The sequence below is a fragment of the Bos indicus x Bos taurus genome, chromosome 1 (assembly GCF_003369695.1).
Source record: "Bos indicus x Bos taurus breed Angus x Brahman F1 hybrid chromosome 1, Bos_hybrid_MaternalHap_v2.0, whole genome shotgun sequence".
Classification (NCBI taxonomy): domain Eukaryota; kingdom Metazoa; phylum Chordata; class Mammalia; order Artiodactyla; family Bovidae; genus Bos; species Bos indicus x Bos taurus.
In genome coordinates this window covers 11,547,863-11,561,898 of record NC_040076.1, presented here as the reverse complement: position 1 = coordinate 11,561,898, position 14,036 = coordinate 11,547,863, and positions in this window count along the sequence as shown.

Below are 14,036 nucleotides of genomic sequence, written 5' to 3'. Positions count from 1 at the left end.
AAGTGGCCAAAATAGGGAGATTGTCTGCATTCAAATCTGTTTCAGAACCAGTAATCTATTGTGTAATCTTAGGCAAATCACTTATTTTTATTGTCATTAATCACTTCTGTTTTCCCACCTACAAGATGCTAATAAAAAGAGTAAGAATATAACCACTATGTAAAACTATATGAGTGTTTGTATATTTCTCAGCTGTGTATATTTACTTCATGCTGATTTTAAAATATTTCATGAAAAATTAATAAATCTGGATGTGGCTAGTTTTGCATTGCACATAATAGTGTCCAATAACTAAAAGTTGAGTGTGTAATAGTTTGAAACAAAACAACATAGAAAATTTATGTTAATCTTTTGTTGTATCAGTTTTGTGCTAATCATGACAGTACATTATTGCTAAATAGGCAAATATCTGTACATGTTTACAAAGAAGATGATTTTGCTCTGAACATGCCTGTCACAAACTTTCAGGTATGTGATTCATGATGCAGTTTCACTATGAACAGTATTTCTATTTAAGGGAGAGTTCAGTTCAGTTCAGTTCATTTCAGTCGCTCAGTCGTGTCCGACTCTTTGTGACCCCATGAATCCCAGCAACCCAGGCCTCCCTGTCCATCACCAACTCCCGGAGTTCAATCAGACTCACGTCCATCGAGTCAGTGATGCCATCCAGCCATCTCATCCTCTGTCGTCCCCTTCTCCTCCTGCTCCCAATCCCTCTCAGCACCACAGTCTTTTCCAATGAGTCAACTCTTCGCATGAGGTGGCCAAAGTACTGGAGTTTCAGCTTTAGCATCATTCCTTCCAAAGAAATTCCAGGGCTGATCTCCTTTAGAATGGACTGGTTGGATTTCCTTGCAGTCCAAGGCACTCTCAAGAGTCTTCTCCAACACCACAGTTCAAAAGCATCAATTCTTCGGCACTCAGCCTTCTTCACAGTCCAGCTCTCACATCCATACATGACCATAGGAAAAACCACAGCCTTGACTAGACGAATCTTTGTTGGCAAAGTAATGTCTCTGATTTTGAATATGCTATCTAGGTTGGTGATAACTTTCCTTCCAAGGAGTAAGTGTCTTTTAATTTCATGGCTGCAGTCACCATCTGTAGTGATTTTGGAGCCCAGAAAAATAAAGTCTGACACTGTTTCCACTGTTACCCATCTATTTCCCATGAAGTGGTGGGACCGGATGCCATGATCTTCGTTTTCTGAATTTCTCTGTTACCTGGAGTAACAGGCAAATTTGGCCTTGGAATACAGAATGAAGCAGGGCAAAGACTAATAGAGTTTTGCCAAGAAAATGCACTGGTCATAACAAACACCCTCCTCCAACAACACAAGAGAAGACTCTACACATGGACATCACCAGATGGTCAACACCAAAATCAGATTGAATATATTCTTTGCAGCCAAAGATGGAGAAGCTCTATACAGTCAGCAAAAACAAGACCAGGAGCTGACTGTGGCTCAGCCCATGAACTCCTTATTGCCAAATTCAGACTGAAATTGAAGAAAGTAGGGAAAACTACTAGACCATTCAGGTATGACCTAAATCAAATCCCTTATGATTATACAGTGGAAGTGAGAAATAGATTTAAGAGCCTAGATCTGATAGATAGAGTGCCTGATGAACTATGGAATGAGGTTCGTGGCATTGTACAGGAGACAGGGATCAAGACCATTCCCATAGAAAAGAAATGCCAAAAAGCAAAATGGCCATCTGGGGAGGCCTTACAAATAGCTGTGAAAAGAAGAGAAGTGAAAAGCAAAGGAGAAAAGGAAAGATATAAACATCTGAATGCAGAGTTCCAAAGAATAGCAAGAAGAGATAAGAAAGCCTTCTTCAGTGATCAATGCAAAGAAATAGAGAAAAACAACAGAATGGGAAAGACTAGGGATCTCTTCAAGAAAATCAGAGATACCAAAGGAACATTTCATGCAAAGATGAACTCGCTAAAGGACAGAAAAGGTATGGACCTAACAGAAGCAGAAGATATTAAGAAGAGATGGCAAGAATACATTTTATGATAGTTTCTATTTTTATGTCTTCAAGTTAACAAATGTTTATTCATTCAATTTTTAAATTTTTGTTATTCCCAATTAGTGCATTTTGTTATAATCTTGAACATTTTAGCTTTCCCTATGAAAATTTAAGATTCTTTATATTCATATCTCTACTTTAAAATATGCAATCTTTCTTCTGGCTTCTTGTTATTGGTGTTAAGTTGCTCAATCATGTCCAGCTCTTTGCAACCTCATGAACTGCAGTATGTCAGGCTTTTCTGTCCTTCACCATCTCTTGGAGCTTGCTCAAATTTTATGTTTATTGAGTCAGTGATGCCATCCAACCATCTCATCCTCTGTCATACTCCTCTCCTGCCACCTTCAGTCTTTCCCAGCATCAGGGTCTTTTCTAATGAGTTGACTCTTCACATCAGGTGGCCAAAATATTGGAGTTTCAGCTTCAGCATCAAGTCCTTCCAACAAATATGCAGGAGTGATTTCCTTTAGGATTGATTGGTTTGCTCTTGCAATCCAAGAGACTCTCAAGAGTCTTCTCCAACACCACAGTTTATTTTATTTTATTTTTAGTTTTTTCTTAATCTATTTATTTTTTAATATACATTTATTTATTTTAATTGGAGGCTAATTACAATATTGTATTGGTTTTGCCATACATCATCACAGTTTAAAAGCATTAATTCTTCAGCATTCACCTTCTTTATGGTACAACTCTCACATCCATACATGACTGCTGGAAAAATGTTAGCTTAGCATATACGTACTTTTGTTGGCAAAGTAATGTCTCTGCTTTTTAATATGCTGTCTAGGTTTGTCCTAGCTTTTCTCCCAAGGATCAAGTGCTTTTTAATTTCAATTGTAGCTATTTTAATATTATTGTTACTAATTAAACAGCTATTAATTAACAAAGCATCTCTTACATCTTGTTACTAACTAAACATCATGTCAGTTCTATACTAGGTCAGCACTGATTTTTTTCTATATTATGATTCATATTTTCCTTCTCTTTGCCTGCCTGGTCATTTTTGGTTGTATGATAGACACTGAGAATTTATCTTTTTGGACCCTGGATATTTTGTATTTCTATAACATTTCTATAGTTTTTTCTGTGATAAAGTTAAAAAAATTATATTTATATTTATATATATATATACACACATACACACACTACTCAGGTATATGGATATTTTCAATAATTACTATAGTTATACGGTTAATTTAGATATATGGTTAATTTTAATATTACTGTGTTTCAATAATTCAATAATAAGGCAATAACTTTCTGAGTTATTTTCATCATGGCCCATAATTATCAAATCTTCCATCCAACTTAAAAGAATAGATATACTATTCCTTGTCTTGTGTTGGCTCCAAGTACTCTTTCCTGAAACACTTTTGTATGGTTCTTTCCTTGACTTACCCAGTTTCCTCATACATATACGCTGATTAGCACCCAGAGGAAGGCTTGAAGAGGATCTTACAGATTGCCAGAATTTTCTCTCTGCAAAGCATTCTATTCTCTGTTGGCCTGCTTTGGAACCCTGGTTGCCTAGGCCTCCACAGAAGACCGCTTTATCATTATAACTCAATGAGAGCAGCATTCTTCACCTGTGTGCCTTCTTCCTGTGCTACAATCTTGGAAAATGTTTCCAACCAGGAATTAAACTGAACTTTAGTGATGGAAAATCTTGGATACTCATTCTCAGGACTCATTCGTTTTTAAGAGCATGTATTGACTCAGGATCAATTCGAACAGGGCTCCTTCAGTATTGGACAGATCAATCATTGCGGCATTTGCTTTACAGAAAACAAGAGTGATTACGAATAAAACATCTTCTCAAAAAATTCTTGAAAAGGAATGAGCATCATAGGTTCCAAAAAGAAGAAAAATACATTACTCTAAAACCAAACGTATGTTTCAATTGAAATAATCCAAAGAAAAAATTAAAATTCTTTACTCAGATCAAAGAACTATTAAGGCAAATTTAATGGTTGATTAACCTATTAATGGCAGTAAAAGAGACTCTTGATTGTCATTAAATCAAGGACGTTTCAAACTATAAGGCCATAGGGCTAAAAAATGGTGATACAATTTGCAGTAACATGACATAATTTGGGGCCTTAATTCTCTTTACTCATTTTGGTGTCTGCACTCTTATAACCATATTAAATTGTACAAATAAAACCATAAGTGAAGATCTGCTTAAACATTTGAAAAATGATCAAATACCAGAAAATATAATGTACATACTTACTCAACTTATTCATATGTTACTCATATTTTAAATTACTCTAGATTTTTGAGCTGGTATCAGTTGAATTGCTCTGAATTCACATATTTTAAAATTGACTTTTAAAGGAAATTTCTAGGTACTGGAAATAAATGTCATTAATTTATGCCAGGCCCAACTTCTAAATTATACTCTTTTCTTTATTTTAGTATAAGCTAGATCATGCAAATATTTGGATATTTCTGTGTATTGATTTCAGAGTAGAAACTATATAATTCACCACACAAAATGATAAATATTCTGGTATCACGGTGTTACATGGTTGTGATACAGGTTACAATTAAGTCACAGAAAAAAATAAATTGGAAATATGTTATTTGAAAGCTATTTTTTTTATCCAAAAGTACTTTAAATATTTCTTCTTTCTCATATATTTATTTGGTTATGAATGTAGCTTTTAAAATATTATAGATTTCAAATTTTCCATTCAATCATATCTTGGGCAATTATAATTGAAATTAGCAAAAGGAAAAATGTTACATTTTGCATTTTTTAATATATAAGCTGCTGCTGCTGCTGCTAAGTCGCTTCAGTCGTGTCCGACTCTGTGCGACCCCAGAGACCGCAGCCCACCAGGCTCCCCCATCCCTGGGATTCTCCAAGCAAGAACACTGGAGTGGGTTGCCATTTCCTTCTCCAATGCATGAAAGTGAAAAGTGAAAGTGAAGTCGCTCAGTCGTGTCCAACTCTTAGCGACCCCATGGACTGCAGCCTACCAGGCTCCTCTATCCATGGGATTTTCCAGGCAATAGTACTGGAGTGGGTTGCCATTGCCTTCTCCGAATATATAAGCAGAAGAAAATAATTATCAGGTTGGTACAAAAGCAACTGAGATTTCAGATAATGAATTTTACATCGTTATAACTAGACTCAAAGGTATTTTTATTAATAAAAATAGGAACGGTTACAATCTACACATTTTTCCAATGAGAAATAAGCTTGTTTAATCCTATAGGGAAAAAATCATGTTTTAGGCTTTGAACCTGGAAAGCATTTTCTGCATCCTGCTGGGTGTGGAAGTGTTTTCCCTACATAAAGTTGTGGAGATGCTTGAAGAAGTGGTGGTTGGCTGGTGAGAGGCCATGTGAATATGAAATATGAAGCAAAACTTTGTAGCCCAATTTGTTCAACTTTTGAAATATTGGTTGTATGAAGTGTGGTCTGGCATTGTTGTGGAAAAGAATTGGGCCCATTCTGTTCACCAATGCCAGCTATAAGCGCTGCATTTTTTGGTGCATCTCATCAATTTGCTGAGCGTACTTCTTAGATGTAATGGTTTTGCTGGGATTCAGAAAACTATAGTGGAAAGATGGACAGCAGACCACCAGTGACCATGATCTTTTTTTGGTTCAAGTTTAGGTTTAGTAAGTGCTTTGGAGCTTCTTCTCAGTCCAGCCACTGAGCTGCTTGTTGCCTATTATATAAGATCCACTTTTTGTCACACATCACAAGTGAAATGTCATCATGTAACACAATCAAATTGAGAAATGGTTCATTGTTGCATAGAATAAACAGAATACATTTGAATCAGTTCTAATGAGGTGGATGAAACTGGAGCCTATTATACAGAGTGAAGTAAGCCAGAAAAAAAAAAAAAAAAAACCAATACAGTATACTAATGAATATATATGGAATTTAGAAAGATGGTAACAATAACCCTGTATACGAGACAGCAAAAGAGACACTTATGTATAGAACAGTCTTATGGACTCTGTGGGAGAGGGAGAGGGTGGGAAGATTTGGGAGAATGACATTGAAACATGTATAATATCATGTATGAAACGAGTTGCCAGTCTAGGTTCGATGCACGATACTGGATGCTTGGGGCTGGTGCACTGGGACGACTCAGAGGGATGGTATGGGGAGGGAGGAGGGAGGAGGGTTCGGGATGGAGAACACATGTATACCTGTGGCGGATTCATTTCAATATTTGGCAAAACCAATACAATATTGTAAAGTTTAAAAATAAAATAAAATTAAAAAAAAAAGAAAACGACACTTCAAAATAATGATTTTTTTGATTTGCAATCAGCTCATGAGGCACAAATTTATTGAACTTTTTCACCTTTCTAATTTGTTTCAAATGCCAAATTATTGTAGGACGGTTGATGCTGAATTCTTTGGCAACTTCTCCTGCAGCTGTAAGAGGATCAACTTCAAAGATGGCACTCAATTGTTTATTGTTAACTTTCGATGGCAGGCCACTACCCTCCTCATCTTCAGATTCTTATCTCCTTTGCAAAAGGTCTTGAAGAACCAGTGCACTGTACATTCACTAGCAGTTCCTGGGCCAAATGCTTTGCTGATGGTGCAAGTTGTCTCCACTGCTTTGTGACCCATCTTGAATGTAAATTTAAAAATCGCTCAAATTTGCTTTTGGTCTAACATCATTTCTATAGTCTAAAATAAATATAAAATAATCAGCAACTAGTGAGTGATTAGCAAAAACACACACACACACACACACACACACACACACACACACACACACACAAGGAAAACCATCAGAAATGAGCATTAAAGATATATAATATAGCCACATTTATTTCAGAATATGTTCCAATATCAAACAGCAAAATTCAACAATGCAAAACTGCAATTATTTTTGCACAAACCTATATAATAAATATAATAAAAAGCAAGCATTGAGAGATGACATATTTCCACCACAACTTTGTCTAGGCAATTGATTAATGTGTGGATTTATTTATGAGCTAAGAAAGCAACAACATTCTTCCCTAGAAAACTCTATGGACAGAGAAGCCTGGGTGTGTTCAACTATGGGGTCACAAAGAGTCAGACATGACTGAGTGACTGAGCGCCACCCCCATACACACACACACACACACACACAAAGCAAATCCTGTTGCTGTGTTTTGTGTGGATTACTAGACCAGAGAAAATTCAGTAAAGATACAGTAAATCTGATTGACACAGTTAACAAAACCGACAAATGAAATTTATGGAAAGTCAATTGCATCTGAGTAAAACTAATTATGCATTATTTCATGCTGGCATAAAACGTTTACCAAAATTGATTGGTAAATAATGATTAATTGACTATAAAGTGAGACAAGTTACTTTTAAGGACTGTATCTATTTGTTTATATTCTCTAAGAAGAGCAGAAATAAATTACATATATTTAGAAATCAAGTAACATAATTTTAAATAACATTGACAGGAAGAAATAAATTACAGAGAAACATAAAATATCTTCACCTGAAGTATAATAAAATACAGTAAGTCAAAATTTGTGCAATGAATTCTGGCAGTGCTTTAGGGATATTTTGGTCTCATATGCTGTATTAGAAAGAAAAAAAAATCTGAAGATAAATGATTCAAGAATCCATATTATAAAGCCTGAAAAAAAATTGGTACAATTTAAATCTATGAAAACTAAGAGAGTTAAGAAAGATATCAATGAAACGAGACAAAACAAAATATAAAAATAAATTTAACAGAAAAAAAAACACTAAGTCATAATTCATTATTTTAGAAAGGCTAAAAAAGTGTACCTAAACAGACTAATCCAGGGGAAAGGAGAATAAAAAAAGTTCTCTAGATCTCTCTAGGTACTAGAGATAATGAAAATATATGATAAAATTAGAAACACTTTTATGCCAATAAATGTAAAAACAGATGGAGTAGAAAATTAATGATTGCAAACATCCTCTAACTTAAAGATATAAAAGACTTGAATATTCTCAATTATTAAAAAATTAAATCAATATTTCAATAACTTCTTTCTTTGAACAATTTAGTTTAAAACTACAAGTATCATGGGGAAAAATCATTAAAATTAAATCAGAAAAAGTATATAACAAAGTATCCTGTATTTATTCCAACAATTTATCTCCTAATTAAAAACCTTCTGTGAAATTAAATACTGGCTTAAATAGCTTCATTGGTAATTTTTCTCCATTATGTGAAGAAAAAATAAATAAAACCAATATTTTAAGAAACACCTTGCAACAATTTTGTGAAGCTGAAATCACCTACCGAAATCAGGCAAATATATTTTAATATACAAATAAAAAAACTAAATTAAAATTTGAAAGTTAATATCCTTAATAACTGTAAGATTTCTGAATAAAGCATTAACAAAAGTGAAGTAAAGAGAAACACTGTGTTTTTACAGGGGAAATATCCTTAATGTAAAAGATTTTACAGAATGCTACAAGAAGTGGAAAACATAATTATTGAAAGTAAGCCAGTGGTATACATTAGAATAACTCGAAAGTGGGTACTCTTCATGTGAAAACTCTGATTGCAGTGGAGGTAGACACATTTATCAATAAGGAAAAAATCACTTAAATAGTTTTTATTTAAAAAATAACTGCTGACTTCTAATTTTCAAAAAATCAATTTCTACACAAGATAATATAACACAATATATATAATATAAGACAATAATAATATAACACAATGTGACCCAGGATAATATTTTTATGATCTTCAAATTGTGTAATGTCTTAAATAAGGCAGAAAATATAAAGCAATCTATGAATTGAAAATAAATGCAAATTTGTAAAAAAAAAATAAAATAAATACAAACAATGCCAAAGAAAAATAGATGCAGAATATAAGTAAGTATTTTACCAAGTAAACACAGCGTGTAGCCAACATATCCAATACTAAATTCTCAGTCATTGGAAACTTAGATGATACAAATTAAAACTCTAAAAAGAATTAAATTCTATTTTTCACATAGGTTTAGCAAAAATTGAAGTCTGATAATAATGAATTTAGAGAATATCAGAATCAACCAGAACTCAGGCATTCATCAAAATAAAAATTTCACAAGTATGTTGGAAAACAGTTTGGAATAATCTTCTAAATTTAAATATGCATGTGTGGTTTCAACTTTTTTTCATCCATGTCTTACAGTTTTTAGAATACAAGTTTTGTGTTTTTACCTCTTTGGTTCAATTTATTCCTAGGTATTTCATTCTTTCTGATGCAATGGTAAATGGGATTGTTTTCCTAATTTCTTTATATATATTTTTTTAATTTATTTTAATTGGAGGCTAATTACTTTACAATATTGTATTGGTTTTGCCATACATCAACATGAATCCGCCACAGGTGTACTGTACAGCAAAGTGAATCAGCTTTATATACATATACATATATATACCCTCATTTTGGATTTCTTTCCCCCAGGGGGGAAAATGGTGGGGTGGGATGAATTGGGAGATTGGAATTGACACATATACACTATTGATACTATGTATAAAATAGGGCTTCCCTAATGACTTAGTGGTAAAGAATTTGACTGCAATGCAAGAGACACAGGAGATGTGTATTTAATCCCTGGGTGGGGAAGATACCCTGGAGAAGGAAATAACAACCCACCCCAGTATTCTTGCCTGGGAAATTCCTTGGGCAGAGGAGTCTAGCTGGTTACAGTCCATAATGTTGCAAAAGAGTAGGTCATGACTTAGCAACTAAACAACAGCAACTGGTGAGATCACTTTCTACTTTCAGACCAAGATCAGATCAGATCAGATCAGTCGCTCAGTTGTGTCCGACTTTTTAAGACCCTCTGAATCCCAGCACGCCAGGCCTCCCTGTCCATCACCAACTCCCGGAGTTCACACAGACTCAAATCCATCGAGTCAGTGATGCCATCCAGCCATCTCATCCTCTGTCGTCCCCTTCTCCTCCAGCCCTCAATCCCTCCCAGCACCAGGGTCTTTTCCAATGAATCAACTCTTTGCATGAGGTGGCCAAAGTACTGGAGTTTCAGCTTTAGCATCATTCCTTCCAAAGAAATCCCAGGGCTGATCTCCTTTAGAATGGACTGGTTGGATCTCCTTGCAGTCCAAGGGACTCTCAAGAGTCTTCTCCAACACCACAGTTCAAAAGCATCAATTCTTCAGCGCTCAGCCTTCTTCACAGTCCAACTCTCACATCCATACATGACCACAGGAAAAACCATAGCCTTGACTAGACGAAACTGTTGGCAAAGTAATCTCCCTGCTTTTGATAGCATAGAATATCAAAATATTATTAGCTATTACCTAGATAGCATAGAATATGCTATCTAGGTTGGTCATAACTTTCCTTCCAAGGAGTAAGTGTCTTTTAATTTCATGGCTGCAGTAACCATCTGTAGCGACTTTGGAGCCCAGAAAAAAAGTCTGACACTGTTTCCACTGTTACCCATCTATTTCCCATGAAGTGGTGGGACCGGATGCCATGATCTTCATTTTCTGAATGTTGAGCTTTAAGGCAACTTTTTCACTTTTCACTTTCACTTTCATCAAGAGGCTTTTGAGTTCCTCTTCAGTTTCTGCCATAAGGGTGGTGTAATCTGCATATCTGAGGTTATTGATATTTCTCCCGGCAATCTTGATTCCAGCTTGTGTTTCTTCCAGTCCAGCGTTTCTCATGATGTACTCTGCAGATAAGTTTAATAAGCAGGGTGACAATATACAGCCTTGACATACTCCTTTTCCTATTTGGAACCAGTCTGTTGTTCCATGTCCAGTTCTACCTGTTGCTTCCTGACCTGCATACAAATTTCTCAAGAGGCAGATCAGGTGGTCTGGTATTCCCATCTCTTGCAGAATTTTCCACAGTTTATTGTGATCCACACAGTCAAAGGCTTTGGCATAGTCAATAAAGCAGAAATAGATGTTTTTTCTGGAACTCTCTTGCTTTTTCTATGATCCAGCGGATGCTGGCAATTTGATCTCTGGTTCCTCTGCCTTTTCTAAAACCAGCTTGAACATCTGGAAGTTCACGGTTCACATATTGCTGAAGCCTGGCTTGGAGAATTTTGAGCATTACTTTACTAGCGTGTGAGATGAGTGCAATTGTGCGGTAGTTTGAGCATTCTTTGGCCTTGCCTTTCTTTGGGATTGGAATGAGAACTGACCTTTTCCAGTCCTGTGGCCACTGCTGAGTTTTCCAAATTTGCTGGCATATTGAGTGTAGCACTTTCACAGCATCATCTTTCAGGATTTGGAATAGCTCCACTGGAATTCCATCACCTCCACTAGCTTTGTTCATAGTGATGCTTTCTAAGGCCCACTTGACTTCACATTCCAGGATGTCTGGCTCTAGGTCAGTGATTACACCATCATGATTATCTGGATCATGAATATCTTTTTTGTACAGTTCTTCTGTGTATTCTTGCCATCTCTTCTTAATATCTTCTGCTTCTGTTAGGTCCATACCATTTCTGTCCTTTAGCAAGTTCATCTTTGCATGAAATGTTCCTTTGGTATCTCTGATTTTCTTGAAAAGATCCCTAGTCTTTCCCATCCTGTTGTTTTCCTCTATTTCTTTGCATTGATCACTGAGGAAGGCTTTCTTATCTCTTCTTGCTATTCTTTGGAACTCTGCATTCAGATGTTTATATCTTTCCTTTTCTCCTTTGCTTTTCACTTCTCTTCTTTTCACAGATATCTGTAAGGCCTCCCCAGATGGCCACTTTGCTTTTTTGCATTTCTTTTCCATGGGAACGGTCTTGATTCCTGCCTCCTGTACAATGTCACGAAACTCATTCCATAGTTCATCAGGCACTCTATCTATCAGATCTAGGCCCTTAAATCTATTTCTCACTTCCACTGTATAATCATAAGGGATTTGATTTAGGTCATACCTGAATGGTCTAGTAGTTTTCCCTACTTTCTTCAATTTCAGTCTGAATTTGGCAATAAGGAGTTCATGGGCTGAGCCACAGTCAGCTCCTGGTCTTGTTTTTGCTGACTGTATAGAACTTCTCCATCTTTGGCTACAAAGAATATAATCAATCTGATTTCAGTGTTGACCATCTGGTGATGTCCATGTTCAGACCAAAGTTAGGGAAAATTTGTTTCTAGGACTTGGTTGGACTCTACTCTCCTAGCTGAACTGATCTATCAGGTTGCCGGGCACCTGTTTTCCTTAGAGACAGAACACTCTACAGGGTTCTAAGAGGTCAGCTGTGACCCATAGAACCAGGGCCCTCTGAGGCAGAGTTGTGGAGTTCTACACAGCCATGGAGGGCTAGCTACCTGCCAACTGATCCACTTTCCTTATCCTTGGAGCACCTGGAGGGTACTCTGCTGGTGACTGCTGAAGGCTTGAGAAAAATGCCAAATCTCCCTTCATTTTCCTGGGATATACTGGTATGCATTGTGATGCTAGTAATAAAGAGACTTCACATTTTAATTTGCTAGGCAAGAAGTATTTTGTGCACATTGAAGTCTGTGGAGAATGCAGTGAGAACATCAGACCAATGACAAAAGCCGCAGAAGCCCTCAGGAACCCCTAGGATGTATGTGAGTCCTCTCGTGGTACAAACCTTGTGCTTGTTGGCACTGAATATGAACCTGAAGAGGTCATCTCTTCTGAGCACTGTGGACTTACTGGAAAGGCACAGAGGAGCCAGATTTCTCAACTATCCCAAGTGAATGATGGAAAACCCACCATAAATGCAGGAAAAAAATGGAGAACAACTTCAGAAGAAAATAATGAATGATGTGAATGAAAATACTTATTTTCCAGAAAGTCCAGAAATGCTCAATTAAGAAATTGTGAAATGGAAGCAGAGAGTTCAAGGAAGAGGAGAAAGAAAGGCTGGAGCAGTCAAACACACAAATGGAGCAAATCCTGAATGATAAAGTCAACCAGCTAACACCAGTGGCTGAACACCCACCGAAGACAATCGACTTGCTTGACCTCTTTGGAGACCACATGGATAATGGGAACTTGAAAGTCCTGCAAGTGCTCTTAATATGGAAGCTGTTTGTCAACATGATTCTGGAAGAGGAGAGGAAAGTGGTGGCATCTGAGCCCAGTGGCTGCTGTCACTAGAACAGGAAAAACTCCTCCCAACTTCTGTTCTCCTGCCTTCTGGTTTACTACTGCAGCCAAGACCAGAAGATTCAGCCCTCGGCGCACAGTGGATCAAATGAAAATCTGAAAAATTCTGGTGAATGACCAGACACTTACACTTAAAACTTGTGTATGTGCATGTGCATATGTGTGTGTGTGCTTTGCCTTCATTCACATCTGTTTATTTGGTAAATATCTATGAAGCTTATAAGATATCCTCAGCACTATTTTATGGACTTCCCTGGTGGCTCAGATGTTAGAGAATCTGCCTGCAATGCAATAGACCTGGGTTCAATCCCTGGGTCAGGAAGATCCTCTGATAAGCTGCTTCAGTGTTCTTGCCTGGAGAATTCCATGAGCAGAGAAGCCTGGCAGGCTAGAGTCCGTGGGGTCACAAAGAGTCAGATATGACTAAGTGACTAACACTCTCATTTTCACTCTTTTAGCACTCTTTTGTGTGTTTGGGATGTAGCCATTTAAAAAAAAAAAAAAAAAACTCACCAGGTTTGAGACCTGTGTATTCCAGAGGCTAAATTTTAGTGAGGACTAGGTCCCAAAGAAAGGCAATGCCAAAGAATGCTCAAACTACTGCACAATTGCATTCATCTCACACGCTAGTAAAGTAATGCTCAAAATTCTCCAAGCCAGGCTTCAGCAATATGTGAACTGTGGACTTCTTGTTTTCAAGCTGGTTTTAGAAAAGGCAGAGGAACCAGAGACCAAATTGACAACATCTGCTGGATCATCAGAAAAGCAAGAGAGTTCCAGAAAAACATCTATTTCTACTTTATTGACTATGTCAAAGCCTTTGACTGTGTGGATCACAATAAACTGTGGAAAATTCTGCAAGAGATGGGAATACCAGACCACCTGATCTGCCTCTTGAGAAATTTGT